Source organism: Trichechus manatus, unplaced genomic scaffold (genome assembly GCF_000243295.1).
Source record: "Trichechus manatus latirostris isolate Lorelei unplaced genomic scaffold, TriManLat1.0 scaffold00020, whole genome shotgun sequence".
Lineage (NCBI taxonomy): Eukaryota > Metazoa > Chordata > Mammalia > Sirenia > Trichechidae > Trichechus > Trichechus manatus.
In genome coordinates this window covers 6,213,517-6,236,424 of record NW_004443956.1, presented here as the reverse complement: position 1 = coordinate 6,236,424, position 22,908 = coordinate 6,213,517, and the positions used below count along the sequence as shown (strand labels likewise).

Genomic DNA, 22,908 nt, shown 5'->3' with positions numbered 1-22,908 from the left:
AAGTTAAATTGCCAACATCATATTGAGTTAAAGTGAAACAAAACCAAAATCATAATTTTCAGCCCATGTTGTATCTTTAAAAAATACATCCAGACTTTGACCCTAAATAGATAAAAATTAAACATGATCACTTCTCACTGCCTCTTCCCTCCCACTACCACCAACCCCAGGCACTAGCTATATTTTCCAGCTCAGCTTCTTCATGGTAAAAGACTTTCTCATGAGACAGCCTGTGGTCAGCACTGACTATGTCACAGGAAAAATGCTTCTCATGGCACCTAGATCACATCTCTTCCAGGTCTGGCCTGAGCATTAAGTACGGACACACCCGGAAATTGTAAATGATTTTAACAACGGGACATTTTCCCACCTCAAAAGTGGGATAATCTTTGTAGCCTACCCATGTCCCAAGGGTGTTCTGAGTATTAATGAGTTAACATTAGTCAGGCACTTTGATTTCCACAGACAAAGGGCTCTGTATAAGTACAAAGTATGATTATTCAACCCAACTGCCTTTGGAGAGTCACCTAAGATGACAGCAGAGGAGGCGGAAAGGCTATTGTTTTCAACCTTGTCTTCTACAAGAGCAAAGCCACCCCCTACTTAAACGCAGGCAATGCTTGGTTGAAGCTGTGCTGTGTGTGAACGTGAACACGACGAGAAAGTCTGCTGTACTCTTCCCTTATATAGTCAATGAAGAGGGAATCCCTCTGTGTGCATATCTTCAATTCACATTCCAAAACAGTATAGGCATCGAAACAGATTTTCAGCTGTGATTTATAGGGCTGGATACGATTGGGCCAGGCACTGTGCTAGGACCGTGCACATCATTTTTCAGTTGTGTACGAGTGAGGAAACCCCTACCGAAAATCATGCTGTTTTTAAAAAAGTGACAGTGTGTGTACATGTGCCTGTCTGTGGATGCCTGTGTCCAAAGGTGGTGCACACATAGTCACATACACCCCACCTGAGAATTCAAAGCAAAAAAAGGAAGATTTTAGTTTGCTTGTTTTTAAATCTACAATCATGGTATGAGCCTTCTCCTAAGACTCTGAAGGACTCAGTTTGGGACAGGGACAACTCTGAAGATCCTCAAATATGTTACATAACATTAAAGACTAGAAGGCATTTTTGAGGGACACAGACATGCAAATAGACTTAGCACTACAGTACCTGCCCAATATTTCTAAAGACAGGAGCAAATGGCTGGCCTCTAATAAATTATGCTATGTACTGGCCACAGACATTCTGATACCTTTTCCTTAAACTGAGCTGTTCAAGTTTAGATCTAAAGTCAGAATACAGCCTTCATCAAAACTCCAAGAACTACTGATTTGTCCAGTGATATTTATCGCTGTTTAAACACACACACACACACACAACACTGAAGTAGAGCTACTAAGGCAGGCATAACTAAGCAAAGCATGTAGAAAAGTCAGACATTTGAACAACTAATCCTGGGAAATAATGTATCATAAAACTACACAACACAGTAGATTTGTTCTCGGTTAAAAGCCTGGAAAATTCTCAGGAGGCAACCCTGAGCCTGAAGGGTTAACTCACTTGCCTTTTTTTTTTTAAAAAAAATGACACATATAATTTCCTTTTATCATAAAACAATGCGTTTATTATTTTCTGTATATCTGTTAAAGGGCATGGCTTTCTGAGTGGAAAACAAAACAGAACTTGGTCACATGTTTATTTGCTTCAGCTACTCCCTTCCCCTTCTGATAAATAATCAAACATGCCATCTAGAAAAAACAAAGCCAGCGAGCTGGGAAATTTGATGGTCATCAAATAGACTGCGATACCAAGAAAAGCAGCCCACTGTTCCCACACTGAGTTTTTGGCCCCCACACCTACACTAACATCTGAGTAAATACCTTCAGTCACTTTATTTTCCCTATAATCACTCCTACTGTTAAACAAATTGTCCTTAAGGCAGTCACAAACATTATTTTTTTTCCTACAAAGTAGAACAACTTCTGATCGTTAAAAAAGCCCCCACCCCACTCACACACATACACACTTATTTAAGTGTTCCTTCCATTAGAGGTTTGACTAACTCCAGAGAACGTATTTTTTTTTTCCCTATTCTGATAGATGGTTTTTAGACACTAACATTTAAGCATATTTAGTCTGGGGACTAACAAACAAGCTTCAGAGTAATAACAATTCTCTCAAGATCAAAAGAGCTAATTTTCCATTTCCTGTCTATTCCCTGACCAGTACACAGTTCAAAAAATTAACACCTGGCTTACCAATTATACTGATGACCATGGGTGCTGGGGGGGCGGGGGGGGGCAGAATAGGGGGGCACATTTTAAAAGCGAGGCAAGAGGGAAGGCGACATCAGAGAGGAAAAGGTGGAACCCTTTTAGGAAATGTTAAGCCATGTGCTAAAAAAGCCATTTCAACAGGAAGAACTAAGAACAGTTATATCGCTCTTCACCACAGAGAAAAGGAGCAGCCCAAGTCAGAAGGCTTTCCCTGCCATACTAATTAGCCACAATGCAATTTTTGAAAAGAGCCTTCCAGCATCAAAGTTAACAACCAGCGCGGCAAGTGAGGTGGGCTTCCTCGTCCCTTTTGCAGCCCATTCCGTTTAAACAATAGTAATATGAGTGAGATAATGACCGTGCGTGTTTCAGCAGTCTGACTTTTATTGGCATGAAATTGGTACAAATATCATCAAGACGGATTCACAGATGATGATGTTGCCGTGATGCAAACATCAGAGGCCAATTCTGCAGACAGAGTCCCTGTTACAAAGGCACCATCTCCCCTGCACTCTCCTCTTACTTTTGATAACAGGAAGAAAAAGCAGGCAACACAAAACAATGTCACAATACGGAGAGAGGGGTTCTAATCTACGCTCAGCTCATAAAACTGTCCTGACAACAAACGGCTGCTTACTTAGCAGATAATATCCACAGACACATTTGAAAGCAAGAGTGAATTAACAAGGAGTTAGAAAGAACCAGTATTCTCAAATCTCTCAAAAGAAATTAAAAAAAAGCCTTTGATGGCGAGAGGAGGAGGGAGGGGGAAGAAAAAAAGCAGTAAACAAGTTGGATCATCTTATTTTGCCTTTCAGAGAATGTCTGCGCAGAAGCAGAGCCCAAGTTAAGAAGTTTAACCCAGCGAAAATGTTCCTTTTTCTCTGGACACTTACAGAGAAAATGAAGAGTTTGACGGAGTGAGCTCGTACTGTCTGCCTTTGGATTTCAGTCTTCTCACTGTAGATGGGTTCTGGCTGTTTCTGTGAAGTGGGGGTTGCACAGTGGTAAAAAAGATGTTTGAATAAACAGGAAGTGCTGTGCGGCTGAAGCACACTCGAGGAGCAAACACACTGGAACGCTGCCCTTTGTAGGCAACCTCGGGAGGCTTGCCTCCACAGTAGCTAGCCCCGCTCTGACTAAATGACAAAGAAACCACAAGAATTCCTCAAGCAATTCTTCACTTTCAAAGCTGAAAGATCAGTTGGAGCTTGCAGGTAATTTTCAAAGTTGCATTGGGCACTTAAAGAAATCTATTAAGGCTGCATGTATCTCAGTCACCCTAGGTCTGCAAGCTGTGACACAGCTCACCAAGGGTGCCCTGGCTGGACCAAGCTTTTGCCAAACACACCTCATTCATACAAATACACACCGACAGGGTTTTGGGAAACCTGCTTTTGATATATTTTGGTAGTGACATATATATAGGCAGGATGCTTTTTTTTTTTATTAAAGAGAAAATTCAGATTTTGCAGACTTTAGAGGATTTTGTCACATGCATTTTTAAAGAGCACATCGTCCCACACTCCAGGGATATGCCCTTGATCTTCCTTCCTTCTGCTGCTTTTCCTTTACATTTTCCTTCTCTGCAATCAACCAAACTACCTGTTTATCTCCAAATCCTGGCTTGCCTACTCAAGCACTCCTTCAACCCACCCCAAACTAATTATCAAAGTCCTGTCTTCTGTCACCAGAGTAACTCCACAGACACTGTAAAGAAAAGCAAACTGCTCAAGGCAGAGCAAGTCAGCTTGAAAAATAGGATGAAGAGCTGAACAGCCATATTCAATTAAAAAAAAAAAAAAAAGGAGGAAGAAAAGGATTCCTCTCGAAAATGTACTGCTGTTGTGGCAATGTCTTCTGCCACGGAAGCAACTGATTTGTTATTTAGCGTGGAATGCTGGACTGTCTGTCATCCAGGTGCTAATACTCGGCTAAAATAACTCATTGGGAGCTGTCAGTGGGATGTTTACATAGGCCCCAATCTTTTCTTCATAGAAGGAAATTTTTTACTGGAATTCATCTTCTTTTGATCTCACATTCAAAGCAACGGCAGCTTGATAGACATTCAAGTCTGAAAGCAAATCCAGACGCTGAAGATAAACCGCCAGAATATGACAGGCAGAAGCATCTAAAGCTTATAAAAATGAAGAGAACAGCATGTCGCCTGAGTATTACAATAGCAAAAATCAAGAGACATTATTAGGTGGAACTGATCAGCCACAAAAACAGCCCAAAAGGCAGATCACAGAAACAGAGGGCTAGGCTAGGGGGAAAATGGGAGATCTGGTTTGCTGTCTCACCTCCCTTCTGAGCCCCACGGTGCTTCCACGCCTGCCTCTCTACTTTTACGAGGAGTGGAGGGTCCAAGTCAAATGTTCTTCTCTAACTCAGCCGGTCCAGTGAGAAATGCTGCCAATGATTTCTGAGCAATCCATCTCCAAGGGCAGGGGGAAAAGGCAGACTCTTACCTTGCTCAGTGTCCAACATGCTGCACTTGGTTAGCATGCCCTGCATCTGTCTGGGATGCATTATCAAAGGGCACAGAGCTTGGGCACCATGTAAGCAGGCTATCAGGAAAACCATCTTTCAACAGGAGAGCTCTAAGTAGTCCAAGATGGGGCTAGAGAGCTCTAAGTAGCCCAGTTCCCTAAAATGGCTCTTTATTGAATGAACACAAATGCTCCCGCTTAAGTCACAAAAAGATAGATGCTTTCAGTTCCACAGGTAGAACTGTTCAACATCTAGTAGTTTTTAAGCCAACTGGGGCAATTTTGCAAAGGAATTAGGGTAAAACTTTCTTTGAGGCACATAATTATTTAAAAAGTATACATATAAGCCTCTTATTTTAATTAAAGTCAGTGAATGTAATGAAAAAGTAATTTTCCAACAATTTTGTACTTGTAACTGTTTGTTAACAAACACTGAATGTGAACAGGCAGCATCAGGTTAAAGGGCAACAGAATTCCACATTATAATTTAGCCTGCGGTTATTCCTGATTGCAAACATCCTCTGGGACGGCAGAGGAAGATCTTCTTTTGCAGCACACATGGATTTTAAAAATTAGTCCCCCCACTTTTTGTATAATAAACCAAGAGTAAAGTATGGGGTTTTAAAATGTACTAACCAATTTAAAAAGCTGTAATCAGTTTAGGGTTTGCCTTGTGCAAACAAGATTCCTAGGTAGCTAAGCTACAAACGTCAAAAATGCAAACAAAAACAAAACAAAAATCCTATTGGATTCTAAGGCTGTTTTTTAAAGCCACCTTCTGTCACACCCATGCAACTATACAATGTGCTAAAGCTGGTTATCTTTAAACTGCAAAAGTCACCACCGTTCTTCTCCAATCTTAAAATCTAAAAATCTCCCAACTAAATATTCCATGTTGGTGTAATTGTTACATTAATCCCAAACCGGGAGGTTCACCATGTAAAAGCAAAATGCAAATTCCCTCATATATTAAAAAATGTATTCTTCCTCTACAAAGAAGGCTATCACCATCACTGTGACGCAAGGCGTAGCAACATTGCATTTCTCATGGCCATTAAAAGTCTTTTTTTTTTTTAAATCTGCCATGTCTAAAGAGCTTCATTAGTATGATTAAATGATTGTGGGTTTTTTTTTGATATAAACAACTTTTGATATGTTATTTAAAAACCTTATAATAACATCATTAAAGAGCTACCATTTTTAAAAGAGGAATTGTCTGCTCATGGCCATGGAACAGTAGCCATGCTCTAGGCTTCTTCCTCTCGCTCCCTTTCAGACTTCTCCTGGACTTGAATGTCACCTTAGACCTTGAATCCTTGAATGTGAAATGGCTTCACGCTAATTGCTCTAATTGCTTGAAGATGTGCAGGCAGGTGAAACCTGATCCCCGTGGCCATTGTAGGGACCAAGAACAACACTGGAATGTTTACACAGTGGTTTGATTTTAATAGACAGAAGGGCTGAGTTTAAGACAGCAAAAACACAGCTAATAGGTGACCTCTTAATGTAGTCCTCCTTTATTAAAAAAAAAAAAAAAAAGCACACAACAAAACACAATTTCTTGTTCTAAAAGGCAGTGTCCCAAATGCCAAGGTTATTTGCTTGACTCTTGGCGTGAGTACTCATTAAGTTGCACCTGACATTTACGCCCGAAACTCTACCCCAAGTACTTTTTTTTTTTTTTAACCTTAAAACAAAAAAGCACTTTATATGACAGTCACTTCACAACTATATTATGACTATACGGTATTTTCAAGTAAGTGCACTCCTTTAAATTTTAAATTGAGTATTTTTCACTACTGTAACACTCCTTGTCCCTTAAAGGGGAAGACTTGTCCCTACTTGTTTACTCCTTTGCTTCTCCTGCCTCCCCCACTTCCACTCATGGATTCCTGACCCTTGTACATTCCTGGATTGCAGTACACCTGGGCTAAATCTCTCTCATGCTGTTGCTTTAGACAAACGTGCATCCTTCCAGCACCTTCTTTGTTGCCATGTGGGACTGTGATGTGCTTATCACCTCGAGGGGCTTAGGTGGCCACAGGAGTGGCCGAAACAGTCATCCAATGACAGTGGCCATTCTCCCTAGATATTTTAATGAATTGGGATGGTTTAAAGGTGGTGCCACAGTCCCATCTTAACGGGACACAAATGTAACCAATGGTGGAAAAGAAAACACCCCACATAATGACCAAGATGAAAATACAGCAGCACCCACATGGCATCATTAACAAAAGGAAACCCACAAAGATGAGGGGTAGGGTTAGACAGGTGTTGAGACACATATATATATATGTGTGTGTGTGTACTATATATTTATATACATACATATATATATATGTACACATAAACAAATATGTATGTAGGTGTGTTTATAAACCCATTGCTGCTGAGTCAATTCAGACTCACAGCGACCCTAAAGGACAGGGTAGAACAGCCCCACAGGGTTTCCAAGGCTGTAATCTTTACATAAGCCGACTGCCACATCTTTCTCCCCTAGAGCACCTGGAGGGTTTGAATAGCTAACCTTTCGGTTAGCAGCCGAGCACTTAACCACTGTGCCACCAGGCTGTATACATACATGCATAAGTATGTATACATACACATACCAACATATACACACACACAACATATATACGTGTGTGTATATATATATGGATACACACACACACACACACATATACACACCCCAAAGATCTGAATGTATAGGAATATTTCATATACAGCCAAGGAAACACTGCTAAATAAGAAATAAGAATTAAATACTCCCTACAAAAGAAAAAATTACCACAAAACAATCAAATTACTTTGAGGCTAAGCTGGGCAGTTGAAAGCATTAGATAAGACTCTGTAAACAGGAACAGAGAAGCAGGTAATGCCCCAGACAGCAGGGAGCGTTGTCAAGCTGCTGCGGCTCCATTAAGCTGCACATTAACTTCAGATGATGAAATACAGAATGCAGAACAAAGGGGGAAAAAAGGCCTTCTAAAGCTGTGAAAACACTTTTGGTTACATAAACTAAGTAATAAATACAGGCGTTTCCATTGCCTAGATTATTTGTCCCCCAAACACTAGAAAGACAAAATAATGAAACAAAAATAACTGCCTAGAACGTCCTTTTTCATACAGCCACTTCACACACATTTATAGACACACTCTCACACCTTGTTCTAAAAGTTACAATCCCCTATTAAAAACCAATCTCCCCACTCCAAAAAAGGAGGGGGGACAAGTAACCATTTATCCATTTAAAGATTAAGTATAAACTAGTTCAAGCCAGGGAGAGGAACACGAGAGGAAAAAGTAAACAGGCCCCCACCTCTGGCCCCAAAATAGTTTCCCCTTTGAAAGCACTATGCAGTGAGTGCCTGGTACCGAGGGCCGCCCTGTTCGCTAGAGGGGTCAGCAAAGCTATGCTAAACTGACAGGTTCAGTTTACAGCAGGCCAGAACTTTGTTTGGATATACTGGCCTTGCTCACCGCCAGCTTAACAACAGATGGCTAGAAAACTTTCATTATGTTGCACAGGACTGAAGTGCAAACAATTCAGAAAACTGTGAAAAGTTTAACTCCCTCTAAACCAATGTGCCAACCCAGGGCCTGCCCAGAGGCGGTGAAGGGTCCTAGGGTGGAGGAGACTGTGGACATGATGGATAAAAGAAAAGAGCACTTACTAACTGCCCCACGAGAAAACTCACCATTCTAGAAAACCAAAAAGGCAGTGACCAGCCTAAGCCTTTACTTTAACTGTTCAAAGCCCAGACCTTATAAGGAGTTGTATCAACTGTGCCTTCTTTATTTTATTTTCCCAACATGTCCTGTCAGACTTGCCCTCCTTTGGAGAAAGAAAATCATGTTGCAGACAATTCCCAAGCCCCCTTCCCTCCCTTGGGAAGTTTGGAGGGCATGACTGAATGGTCTCACCCTAACACCTAGATTTAAATATGATTTACCCAAATCTGTATATAATTTAAATATTCATTAAATCGATTCAATCACACGGACTCTAATATCTCCTAATGCTCTGAGACAGGTTATAAATGCACCTTCAAAGGTTTAATTCAATTGGCAATCTGAGAGGTCTTATCACTGGAAATGTGTTATTTTCATATTATTCAAGAAATGAACAAACGTGTTTTCCACAAATGTATTTTAGAAGCTACCCTTTCCTGTTATTGAAAGAAAATTGTGTTTATTACTCCTTTAGCATAGTGTAAACTCATAAACGCCAACAGAGAGTACAAGGAAAACTGTCAACTAAATATTGTTTCCTTCATGAGCTGTTCTTCCAAGTCAATTACGCCTTTCAACTTCTGGGGCATTGTATGATAAACTGGCAGTAAAAATCATTCACATTAATATACCATGGTGCCTTGCCTGCAAAAGGTAATTAAAGAAGTAAATGACTCATAAGAATAGACATATTAGCTGCAAAATGAAAGGCAACTGAGCTGCCACATAAAAATATGTACCATTAAGATACTGCATTTTCATATTCCTGTAATCAGCTTCAGTAGACTAATGCTTATTTAATCCAGTTCTGTGCTAAGTCCATCAACAACTGTTTTTTGCTGTTTTCTCCTTGACTGAACATTATGAGAGCAGGTTTGGAATAAATATTGCAATGAGATTTTTGCATACTCAATTGAAGAAAAGGTTTTTACATTTTAAAATGTATTTTTCTTTCTCTCAGAAATACAACATAAAAAAAATTACTGGTGAAAAAAATTATATATATATAGCTAGCTCGACATGTCTCTTTAAATGGCAGTGCATTTCAGGGGAAATAATATTTGTTTCCATATTCATTGTTGCTGACCCCATACCACTGTCAGCATAGGGGGAAAATGGTGGCATGCTTCCACTTGCTAAATCTCCTCTTCTTTTAGGAAACGCTTCCCTTTGTTAATAATGTCTTGCATTAGCATTAGCAGGATGAGGGCAATTTCTCCTTTGGCAGGGATGGAAAGAGAAGGTAAAGGCTGATGAGGGAGTTGATGGGTGGGGTGCTGGGAAAGGATCTCAGATTTGCCTACCTGTTAAAACCCCTAATCCTTAAGTGATTCCGACTTACAGCGACCCTACAGAAAAGAGCAGAACTGCCCCGTAGGGTTTCCAAAGAGCAGCTGATTGATCCAAACTGCTGACCTTTTGGTGAGCAGCCAAGCTCTGAACCGCTGTGCCACCAGGGCTACCAGACTTGCCTAGTGGCTCCCAAATCATTTTCCTTCCAGAAGGTTAGCTACCTGTCTGGATAGAACCTTTTCAAAGAGAAGTGAATTGGCCCTCAAATTCCCTGCTGGACTTTCAGATCTCTGGCTTGCAAACTGACACTGCTCTATTCTTCATATCCCTTTCTTTCATCTCTCTCTCGCCAGTCCAGCCAAGCCACAGGGAAGCATCATCCATGCAGTCTGAGATTTTTCACTCAAGTTGCTCACTTACTTCTCTGCTTCTGGAATCTCCATCTTGACCAGCTAGACGGGGCCACCATTCACACTGTTAATATTTCTGGGAACATGAGATGCGTGGCATTTCCTGGAGGCTGGAGAAATGCTTGTTCTTTGTGTGGAAATTAGGGCTCTTTGCTGATAACTGATGTGGGCCTAAGGCTTTGCCAATTCAGTCTAGGAATTTTAGCTTTCAAAATGCTTGCAACTCCTCTGATGCCCAATGCTGGCAGAGGAACACACTGCTCCTCCTTCTTGTGCCTTCATAAGTCAAAATCGGCCTATTAAACATTAACATGTCTATCTGCTATTGTGTCTGCCAACAATGCAGCCAGTTTCCTAAACGTTTAACGTGTCAGGATGGTGTCCACTAACTTATCAAAAACATCCCCAAAGAGCTCTATAACCAGTGTTTCTGAAGCTCGTGGGCTTTCAACAAAGGTAAAGTTCTAGATTTCTGTACAGCATGTGCTTTCTTCCCCGCCCTTCTCCTGGAAGTGCAGACATCTCTCTGGCTTTCAAACCGATGAGCAGGCAGCCAAACCCTCAAGGACAGTTCAGGATGTGAGGAGTGCCCTACAAGGACCCTCAGCTGTTTATTTATCTTTTAATAGTTCTTGGAACTTCACTGAGAGGCTCCAGATTTAGGCCGGATCTTTCCTTGTAGCGTAGGACTGCCTCAGCATTTGAGCAGACACCACTTGGAACCACAATTAATGAGCTCTAGTCCTTTATCTAATTAAGGAACAAAGGTTCCTGTGTGTACAGGATGGTGACAGCCTTGAGAACACACCTTGAAAACAGAAGCAAACGCTTCTAATTGCCTGAAAATGGGATTTTTTAATATTAAGGAACACAATGGCACTGCAAAATAAGAGCATTTCCAACATCCTTTACAAATAAACGTTTACAAAATATCGTTAGCTAGTAATAATACATCATTATCCAAAATGGAAAGTTATGAATACGATGCACGTCACCTTTGTATTTATGTGAATTAACCTATAGGTACAAATACAATGATACCTGGATTAGTTTTTAAAAATACATTAAAAATAATAAAAGGCTCTCCACTGAAAAAGAAAGGCGAGAAGGCAGCTCCTCTGCACCTGATATTCCTCGGACCTTAGCAGATTAGGATTAAAACATGTAATTAGGAAAGATCTCCCCTGTTTTTAGAGTAATTAGGGGCTGTGGGAAATAGGATACTATCTCTCAGAAGTGTTAGGAATACACCACACTTCTAAATAACCTGCGATGCTTGGAAAGTATACTCACTACCAAGGGCAAAGCCGCCGTGCAGTGCGGGAACAGTGAATGACAGACTGGCGTTCAAGTCCATTAGTTGCTATGTGATAGGAGCACATTCGCTAGCACGCGACCTGTGAAAAATCTTAGATCTCTTTAAATCTTTGAATTGGATTACTGCATTAATTCTTAAGAACTGCAATCCTTCAACCAAGTCAAATTACCTTCATTAACAGTGGAAAAACTGCCTCTGCAATAAGTTTAAAAAAAAAAAAAGATATTTATTACCTATAATCACTTTCACATACTTCACCTAGAAATATGATGAACTGATGCCAACAACTTTGAAGACAGCATCCTGCCTTCGCATATTAATTTGTGTTGAAAGACTAAGAAAAACGAAAGCATTTGCATGGGGTTTAAACTTTTTTTTTTCACATCTCTAGAAAATCTCCTTTTATTATCACAACCGCTGGGTAAGAAGTGAATAGCCCCATTTTACAGGAGAGGAAACTGGAGCGTATATAGAGAGCCTGAGCGGACTGCCGAAGCTCTCTTTGCCAACTAGGGCAAAGCAAAGAGTCTCCTGGCCCTGCATTTGGGGCTCACTCTGCTAAAATTAAATCAGAAATACAGGCTTACAATCCCACTGCAGTACAATGAACTGACTTCTCTAAATCACGTGCAGTAAATGAAAAGATGGCAAAACAAATGAAAAGATAAGAATATAGCTCTAAGTGGAAATGACATCCATGATGAGTACTACAACAGACCAAACCAAACCCGTTGCCGTCGAGTCAATTCCGACTCACAGCCAACCTGTAAGACAGAGTACAACTGCCCCATAGGGTTTCCAAGGAGTGGCTGGTGGATTCAAACTGCCAACATTTTGGTTAGCAGCCAAGCTCTTAACCACTGCGCCATGAGAGCGCCATTACAACAGAAGATGCTTCAGTTCTTCCATTACCATATTTACCATTTAACCTGCCTTGAGAATTCATCAAATATGTACTTGTAGAGTGATTAAAAAAAAGAACATTGTAAATTCACCTTCTCGGTTCCTTGTTACTCCCTAAAATGGTCTCAGCTGAAGTGTGATAACAGCTTGACCCATTTCTGAACAACTTTTGGTACCGGGCTCAAAGCTCCACTGGCTACTGTTGCTTTGCTCTCTGAATGTTACTGCTTCGGTTCTACTGCCCCCCAGCACAAGCCAGAGCAGGTGAGTCCTCACCACAGTGAAGGCAAGCAACAGGAGGAGGGGCTGGGCAGACAGAGCCAATCTGCAAAAAACAGCCGCTTTTCTCATCATTCATTAAGGAAAAGACGAATAGGTGGAAGTTGCTTTCCAGAACTTGATATTAACCAATACTTCTAAACAGCAATAATAAAATGCTAACTGGAGTTCATAATAAAACACAGAAGCACTACAAGGGTCTGAAGCACCTTCTGAATCATAAAAAATAAATTGTGTTCAGCATATTCGGATGTGAAGTGTATTTATGTCAATCTGAAAATAGGTAGTCCTTGTTTAGTATATGAAGATAATAATTAATTATTGTGAATACTATCTCCAATGATTCTGTAGTTTACCGGAACTTTTAAAATAACATCCAAAAACCATTTGTTGTTAAGATGCGTATTTGAATTCCACCTTGGATTTGCAGAGTCAAGGCTAAAATGATATAAGCTAGTAATAATGAAAATAGCACTTCTCAGTCTCAGTGTGCATCATCCATCCTTCCATCGACTTTTCAAGGTGGGAATTGCTATACCCATTTTACAGAGGCAGAAAGAGAGGCTTAAAGAGGTTGACTAACTTGCACAAGGTCAAACAGCTTGGAAGTGGGTCTTCAGTTGCTTAGGAGAGAATCAGAGAAAAGAGCTGTTCAAAGGAGTATTGGGAGCAACTACAGGATATGTCTCGGGGCATCTTGGGAGGAACTATAGGATATGTCTCGGGCATTAATAATTTTATAAAAAATCACGATCCAAACATCAGATGGCTCATGACTTGGAGACTCATCACCCACCCTCCTACCCAGTGGCAATGCATGTTTTGAACAATACAGAAACTGTTCCTTCTTGGCTCTACCATTTGTAAAGCCTCCTCTCTCTCTCTTTTAGAGCTTCACAACTGTCACCTGGGTGCTTTTGAAAATATAAAGACTTCAGTAGTGACTTTAGGATTAACTTGGTTTCACTAGTGTGGCAACCTTTCCAAACAAATGTTAAAATTAACCTTCCTGTACTACAGGTACAGGAAATGTACCTTCTATTTACTCACAAATTAAACACCTACTTTTGGGTGACTACTCCATACCAGGTAGTGCCTGGGTAGTACAAATGGTTAATGAGCTCGGGCTGCTAACCAAATGTTGGTGGTTCAAACCCACCCAGAGGTATCTCAGAAGAAAGGCCTGGCGATCTGAAAACTTAGCCATTGAAAACCCTATGGAGCACAGTGACTGGGTAGCTATGAGTCAAAAATCAACTCGATGGCAAATGTGGTTTTGACTCTGTGCCAAGCATGTTCTAGGCACTGGGCCTGTATGAAGAACAAGACAGACCTGGTTCCTCCTTCCCTGACACACTCTAGTGAGACACAGAGGTAAGACACAGGCAAGAGAACAAATCCAGAAACAGTCAGAGAGCCCCATACAAAGAAAGCATCAGAAAGCCTTAATAAAAGGACAATTTCACAAACTTTTTGTTTTTTAACCTACTCTAGATAAGGCCACCAAGATACTCATCCGGGAGAGGGTGATATTTAAGATAAGAATTGAATGTGGAGAAGGAATCAAATAGCCAAAGAACAAGGAAAGAATAGAAGGAGTTGGAGCATGGAGGATGAAAAGAAATAGGCTGAAACAATGCTAAAGAAATGAACAGTCAGTGATACATAATTGTACTGTTCATCTAATACGATGTCTACTTCTTTCTCAATCCTCTTAAGGCAAACAGAAGTACAAAGATTACAAATATGGTTTCAATCAAATGAGCTAATAAATATATCTTGTAGGGCAAAAACAAAACCAAAAACCACCACCACCAAAGAAACAAAAATTCAAACTGTAAAATAGTTTATGTAATTACTACAGAAAAATAAATACCTTAGAGCTGGCCTTCTGCTTGTCTGCCTTCACCTTGTTTAATGCTGTAATGTAACGTGGTAGGCAGAATTCTAAGCTGGTACACAAATTCCTGGTCCCTGGTGTATGCACACCCTCTCCCAGATATTCAATTAAACACTAATGTTGGTGTTGATGTGAAGGGATTCTGCAGATATATTTAAGGTCTCATATTGGCTGACCTTATGATAGGGACATTATCATATTACATGAGCTTTTTAAATTGGGGTTTAGAAATCAGAGATAATAGAAGTCAGATATTCGAAGCACAAGAATGGTCTGATGCATCATTTCTGGCTTTGAGATGGAGGAGGCCGCATGGCAAGGAATGCAGGTGGCCTCTAGAAGCTGAGAGCAGCCCCCAGCTGACAGCAAGATTATGAGGATCTCTTCCTACAACCACAAGGAACTGAATTCTGCCAATAACCTGAATGAACTTAGAAGCAGGTTCTTCCCCAGAGCCGCCGATAAGAACTCAATCCAGCTAACACTTGGATTTCAGCCTTGTGATACCCTAAACAGAAAATCTAGTCATACCGTGCCTGGACTTCTGACATACAGAACTGTGAGCTAATAAACGGGTGATGTTTTAAAACTGCTAAATTTGTGATAATCTGTTACACAGAAGTAGAAAGCTAATACAGGTAGAAAAAGAGATGAAATCACATTGCCTGTGTCTAAAGTTCATGGAAGAGTTTTTCTTACTCAGTGTATAAGAACTCTAAAGGCAGGAGGGAGGGAAGGAGGGAAGGAACGAGGAAGAGTGGGAAGAGAGGGAAAAGAACAAAGGAAAGAGAGAGGAAAGAAGAGGAAAGGGTAAAAGAGAAGACAGGACAGCAGAGGAGAGAACAGGAGAGAAGTAAGCTTGCGTTTCAGTCTCACACTGACCAGTGTGTTGAACTAGAGTGTCCCACTGGCTTCCCTCTGGGCCTCACTTTCCTAACCTGCGAAAATCGGGTAATAACAATGCGTAGTGGTGAGAGGCATCTTAGAACATACCAATGAAAACACTTTGAAATTTGTGAAGCACAGTCCAAGCTATGCTTTACTTTTTGTACCTTCACAAGAACTGCTTCTCTCTTAAGCCATTTTGATTTTTAGCTCACTTTTCCAACTATTCCAATTACCTGCTCTAATAATAATCAAGACACAAACATGAATCGTTCTCTGCAACAGAAGAGAAGGGAGCATTGCAAAACCTTCTGGAACCTCTTGGCAGCCCACACAAAGGACAGAGAGACAAAACGCTGGGGAGAAGTAAAAAGAGGTCCACACGCATCCTTGGTGAGGAAAACTATGTCTCCTAACTTCTTTCTACCCTCTGTTCCACAGTCCTTTGAAAGAATCCAGATAGCCTAGGTTCAAATCCCAGATCTACTACTAACCAGATGTGTTACTCTGGGCAAGTTATTTAACCACCTGGTGCTGCAGTCTCCTCATGTATAAAATGGGGAAAAACAACATTACCACCTCCTAGAGTGGTTGTGAAGTGAATTAAATACATAAAGTGCTTCTTCAAACAATGCCTAGGAAGTGTCATATAAGTATTAGCTGCTAGCATCATCATTTTTTTATTTTTACTATAGCTAAGGATTTCAGAATAGGGCTGAACTTTGTTTGTTTTTTTTTGCAGAAAGTCTGTTCTCTCCCCATGGGAATTTGGAAGATGGGGTTCAGCAAATACATAAAAATATATTTCTGATAAGGATTTTACCACTAATGCCCTTTCATGGTACGCTATAAAATCATGTAGTTGCTGATGAAAAAGCAACAAACTCCTCCACATTTACAATTCTGTAAAATAATTTTATTTTTACTCAAAGGGGGAGAAAAAAAGAAGGTATAAAGGTCTTAAAGTCTTGATTTATAGCTTTTTAACAAGTAGTCTGTGCAAAACCAAAAAAAGAAGATTCCTTTACCAGAAAAAGAAGATTCCTTTGCTGAAAGACGAAAGGAAGGGGAGGAGATCGCAGCACGGAGATGAGGAGACATGAGGAGCCAGGAAAAAGCAAAGAGGAAGACCGTAAAACAAACATTCACCTCTAAAAATCTACCTCTAAAGCAAAGACTTTCTTTCCTCACTCATTTATTAACTGAGCGATTTGTGGCCTTTCTTTCAGGACTGGAGAACGAGCAGGAAAACCAGCTTTTCCTGAACTTACAACTGAGTGTTGTAACGTAGACAAGTAATCAGACAATTTAGGGCCGGGTACTAAGCTGTGTGACACTGTTGCTAGGTGCCATCGAGTTGATTTCTACTCAGAGCAACTCACGCGACAAAGTAGAACTGCCCCGTAGGGTTTTCTAGGCTGTAATCTTTATGCGAGCCGATCCTCAAGTCTTTCTCCCACAGAGCTACTGGGTGAGTTGAAAGCGCCAACCTTTTGGCTTGCAGCCCAGTACTTAACCATTGCACCATCAGGGCTCCTTAAGCACCATGTTGTTGTTGAGTGCTTTCGAGTGGATACCAACTCATAGTAACCCTACAGGACAGAGTAGAACTGCCCCACAACGTGACACCCATTGCCGTTGAGTCGATTCCGACACATAACAACCCTATAGAACAGAGTAGAATAGCTCCGTAAGGTTTCCTAGGCTGTAATCTTTATGGAAGCAGACCGCCACATCTTCCTCCTGAAGAGCAACTGGTGAGTTCATACCACCAACCTTTCGGTTAGCTGCCGAATGCTTAACCACTGCGCCACCAGGGCTCCTGACAGAGACACGTAAACGTGAGGGCTGCGTGCTTAGAGGCAGCTTTCCCAGAGTGAGTGATGGCGTCTCCACACCTGACCTGGGAAGGACACAGATAGTTAGCCAGGTGAGGAGGGGTGTAGAGAAGATGGGGAAGGTTTTGGGCAGAGAGATGAGTGTGCCCACAGGTAGAAATACAGAAGTGGTCATGGAGGGTTTGGGACATGACAGAGGCGTCAGAATGTAGAGAAGGAGCTGGGAGAATCACAAGAGATACCCTGGGCTTTGGAGATGACATGCGATGACTGGACTTAGATTTTCTTTGGTAATTTACCATACAGTAGGAACCTGGTGGTGCAGTGGTTAAGAACTCAGCTGTGAAAAGGCTGGCAGTTCAAATCCACCAGCTGCTCCTTGGAAGCCCTATGGGGCAGTTCTACTCTGTCTTATAGCGTCGCTGTGTGTCAGAATCGACCGGAAGGCAACAGGTTTGGTTTTTACCATTCAATAAAACTCACTTTTCAGAATGGTAGGTATACAGTTCTATAAATTTTAACACATGTATAGATTCATACACCCACCACCACATTCTACGAAACAGTTCCATCACCCAAAAAACTCAGCTATGCTATCCTTCCTCTCTCCACTCATAACTCCTGGCAACCACTGATCTATTCTACATCACTATATCGTATTTTTACGAATTAACGCGTGCCTTCTACATTTGTTTGCCAACCGTGCACCACTCCCACCCCCTGCCCCGAGGTATTTTGTTAAGTGTGCTATGCTAATTTTTTTCCAGCAACATGTGAAAAAAAAAACTGGCATAGTGGAGCTTATGAAAATACCTCGCAGGGGTAGGGCACGGTTGGCAAACAAACATAGAAGGCGCACATTATTTGTGAAAAAACACGGTAGTTTTGTCTTTTCAAAAATGTCACATAAGTAGGATCATAAGAGTATGTAACCTTTTGAGATTGGCTTCTTTTACTTAGCATAGTGTCTCTGAGATTGTTCTCAGTCACTGGGTATATTAATAATTTATCCCTTATTATTACTGAGTAGTACTTCCTTGTACAGATGAATCGCAGTTTATCTGTTTACCCACTGAAGCACATTTGGGTTGTTTCCAGTTTGGGGCTACTGTAAATAAAGCTTCTGTAAATATTCATGTATAGGTTTTTTGTGAACATATGTCTTCATTTATCTAGGATACATATCCAGGAGCGTGACGGCTGGGTCATATAGTAAGTATATGTTTAATTTTAAGAAACTGCCCAACTGTTTTTGAGCGTGGCTGTACAATTTTGTATACCCACCAGCAATGCATGAGGGTTCAACTGCTTCATATTCTTCTCAGCACTTTGTATAAGTATTTTTAATTTTAGCCATTTTAATTGGTGTATAGTAGTATCTCATTGTGGTTTCTTTTTCTTTTTTTCCCCTGTCTCATTAAGGTTTTAATTTGCATTACCCTAATGTTAATGAAGGAGCCCTGGTGGGACAGTGGTTAAGTGCTCAGTTGCTATCCAAAAGGCTGGCGGTTTGAACACACCAGCCGTTCTTCGGGAGAAAGATGTAGCAGTCTGCTCTCATAAAGACTACAGCCTTGGAAACCCTACGGGGCAGTTTTACTCTGTTCTACGGGGTTGCTATATGTTGGAGTCAACTCAACGACAATGGGTTTTTAATGCTAATGATGTTGAACAACTTTTCATATACTTATTTGTCTCCCCCGTACTCCTTTGGTAAATTATCTTTTCAAGGCTTTTGCAGTTTTTTGTTTGTTTTTTTTACTGTAGTAAGAATATACATAACAAAACATTTGTCAGTTCAACACTTTGTACACATACAATTCAGTGACATTGATTATGTCCATCATATTGTAAAACCATCACCACTATCCATCTCCAAATTTTCCATTACCCTTAGCAGAAGCCCAGTGTCCCTTAAGCAATGACTCCCGCATTCCCCTGCCTTCTCACCCCTGGAAGCCACTAATAAACTTTGGTCTCTGTACACTTGCCTATTCTAGGTACTTCATCTAAGTAGGATCACACAGTATTTGTCCTTTCGTAACTAACTTATTTCACTCACTATGCTGTCTTCAAGGTATATCCATACTATAGCATGTACAGTAATACCTGTGAAAGCCAGGAACTGTGTAAGGCAGAAATCTATCAGACAAGGAAAATTCAAATATTTTCCACTAAAACAAGCAATAGGAAAGTGGTAAAACTGCACCCTGTCAAAGGTGGAAAACTCGCGAGACCCAGAAAGAGTCCTGTCAAATTCCAGCTCTCACAGTTTCACTGTATTAGGACTTTACCTCTCTTTACAGCAGAATAATATTCCACTGCGTGTATATATCACATTTTGTTTATCCATTCATCTGTTGGTGGACATTTAGGTTGTTTCCATCGTTTGGTTATAGTGAACACTGCTGCTGTGAACATTGGTGCACATATATCTGTTTGTGTTCCTGCTTTCAATTCTTTGAGCATATACCTAGGAGCGGAATTGCTGGATTGTACGACAGTTCAATGTTTAACTTTTTGAGGAACCTCCAAACTGTTTTCTACAATGGCTGTACCATTTTAGCATGCTACCAGCAACAGTTTCAACATCTGTTATTTTCAGTTTTTTTGATGATACCTATCCTTGTGAGGGTGAAGTACTCTCTCATTACAGTTTTGACTTGCATTTCCCTAATGACTATTGGGAGTCCTAATGGCACAGTGGTTAAAAGCTCGGTTGCTAACCAAAAGGTCAGCAATTTGAATCCACCAGCTGCGCCTTAGAAACCCTATGGGGCAGTTCTACTCTGTCCTACAGGGTCGCTGAGTCAGAAAAGACTTGATGGCAACAGGTTTTTTTGTTTGTTTTTGTTTTTTAAATGGCTAATAATGTTGAGCACCTTTACCTGTGCTTATTGGCCATTTGTATTTCTTCTTCTTTGTTGAAATGTCTATTCAAGCCATTTGCCCATTTTTTAATTGGATTTTTTTTCTTACTGTGGAGTCTTGAGCTTTATATATTCTGGATATAAATTCTTTATTGGATATGTAATTAAAAACAATTTTTTTCCCAGTCTGTAGCTTGTCTTACAGAGAAGAGTTTTCATCAGGGATTATATTTGCATGTTAGAAAGTTCTTTCACACTACGTTAAGGAAGGATAAACAGAAAGGATTTTGGAATGGGGACAACCTAATAGGAAATAAAAACTGTGGCCTGGAAGCCAGGGATGGGCCAGCATCCCGGCACACAGGACAGGAGCAGGGAGCTCTTGTGGCAGGCGGGCGCTTGCACACGGCAGTCCATTCAGAGTGATGCTTTTAATGCTATGACTAATGATGCCACATAAAGGTGATGTCTTCCTGTCCTCTGTTTTTAGTGCCACTGAACCATCCCAGGTAATAAATCAAAGAAGCTGGGGTGGCTATTTGTATGGCGTGATAAGGGAAATTAATTTCAATGCCCAAACATGGACCTCCTTACATTAAAAAATGATTGAGCAATACTAGTCCCTTTCACGAGAATGTCTTGAAAAACCGACACTTGGAAAACACATTCATGGACAGAGTCACCCTCTGTATTTCCAGGGGAAATACTGTTGTCTACTAAGATTGGGAAGTCAAGGGGAAGAAGTCTATATAAAATTTAAAGTGCTGATTAAGCAAAAAGTGTGCATGCACCTTTGAAAAAGAGAGGATTGTAATAATTTCATGTAGTCACACTGTTTCAATTCTTAAAAAGAAATCCTACTCTGTTTCATTTTCACTGAAATTCAGACATTTCGAGTTCAAAATGTGGTAAAAATATAAATACAAGGGCTGTGAACAAGAGCATAACTAACAATAGTGAGATATCTAGGCAGAAATGTGGCTAGAACGCAGAGTTAATACCTTGGCTAGGATGCTAAGGGGATCACAATGTGTAAGAAAAGCCAGGAGATTCCTCTGTGGACCCAAGGGGCCATGCTGTCCTCCCGTCCCTGAAACACCGTGCACAGAACAATGTAGAGCCATCCATCACCAGCGAGCACTGCTCCACTTGCTGGCGCTAAGCGAGCAAGGTTGCCACCTGTCCAGCTTTTCTTTGAACAGCCTCCCACACAAAGTCCGCCTCCCCTCCAGGTTCAAACTAGCATTTAATCTGGATGCCTGAGCCATGCAGCATTTCAGCAGCAGTGCCCGTGCTCTTGCTTCAACTTGGAGAAATCCTACTTTAACAGTGGATCTACTGACCAAATTCTTGGTCAGCTCACACTTTTTCAATCTACCTCTCTCTTTTTGCTTCCCTTCCTGCACCTGAAAATCTCTACTCAGCATAGCAGCTAGAGGAGTCTTTTCAAAATGACCAGTACAGCATGCCATTACAAAGGCTTCCCATTGCACTTAGGATAATAGCCAAATTCCAAACCATGGGTTTCAAAAGCTGACAGGGTCTGGGCCCTACCTTCCTTGCTGGCCTCCTCTCTTGTCACCTTCCCTCACAAGAGTTACGGTCCTGCCACTCTGGCCATCTTCATAAACCCTTCCTTGGGTCTCAACACAGCTCCCAACCTGGAGCTATCAGGTGAAATCTTATCAACTCGGAGGTAACATCCTGTCTACCAATGAACAGAAAAAAACAAATGCCATCGAGTTGACCCTGACTCATGGTGGCTCCATGTGTCAGAGTAGAACTGTGTTCCATAGGGTTTCCTTTTTCCTTTTAATTTTATTGTGCTGTAGGTCAAAGATTACAGCTCAAGTTAGTTTCTCATTCAAAAATTTATACACGCATTGTTTTGTGACAACAGTTGCAATCCCTGCACTTTCCCCGCTTTCCACCCTGGGTTTCCTGTGTCCATTCATCCAGTTTTCCTGTCCCTTCCTGTCTTCCCATCTTGCTTTTGGGCAGGAGTTGCCCATTTGGTCTCATATGTTTGACTGAACTAAGAAGCACGTTCCTCACGTGTGTTATTGTTTGTTTTATACGCCTGTCTAATCTTTGTCTGAAAAGTAGGCTTCGAGAGTGGTTTCAGTTCTGAGTAAGCAAGGTGTCCGGGGAGGGGGGGTGCTCCATAGGGTTTTCAATGGCTGATTTTTCAGGAGTAGATCACCAATCTTTCTTCTGAGGCACCTCTGGGGGAACTCGAACCTCCAACCTTTCAGTTAGCAGCCAAGCATGTTAACCATTTGCATCAACTAGGGAGCCACCATTAAATAGCCCACCATTATCTGTTTCACTGTCCTCTCAGGAATTCCACTATCCAAAAATACCATGCTTACAGATTTATTTATTGGATAGTTATCTCTCTCCATTAGATTGTAACTTCCCTAAAACCAGGAACAGTTCCCAATCTTGTTCATCTGCATACCCAGATGTGAACCTGTCTACCACAGAGGCTAAATAAATGTGCTGGTTAAACAAACAAAGGAATGAATGATTATGCCAAGAAAGGGAAGTTCTTCTAAGATTCGAGCTTTATCTGCATTTATTTAAAAAATATTTCAAAAATAAAAAAAATTGAACTCTGCTTACACATCAATGGGTAATAGAAGAAATCAGAGATGGAATCAAAAAATTCCTAGAATCAAACGAGAATGAAAACACATCATACCAAAA

General features: G+C 40.9%; 1 protein-coding gene across 11 annotated transcripts in view; it reads right to left on the bottom strand.

The window, feature by feature from the left end:
- FOXP1 (forkhead box P1) overlaps positions 1–22,908 on the bottom strand; it is a 686,938-nt gene that overhangs the window by 171,634 nt on the left and 492,396 nt on the right. For 2 of the 11 annotated variants that reach the window (XM_004372710.2, XM_023727904.1), the window contains exon 1: positions 3,176–3,376. The exons of the other annotated variants lie outside the window; for them this stretch is intronic. The gene's annotated coding sequence lies outside the window, so the exon portion shown is untranslated. Of the gene's footprint in view, positions 1–3,175; positions 3,377–22,908 lie in introns of those variants that run through there. 11 annotated transcript variants of the gene reach the window in all.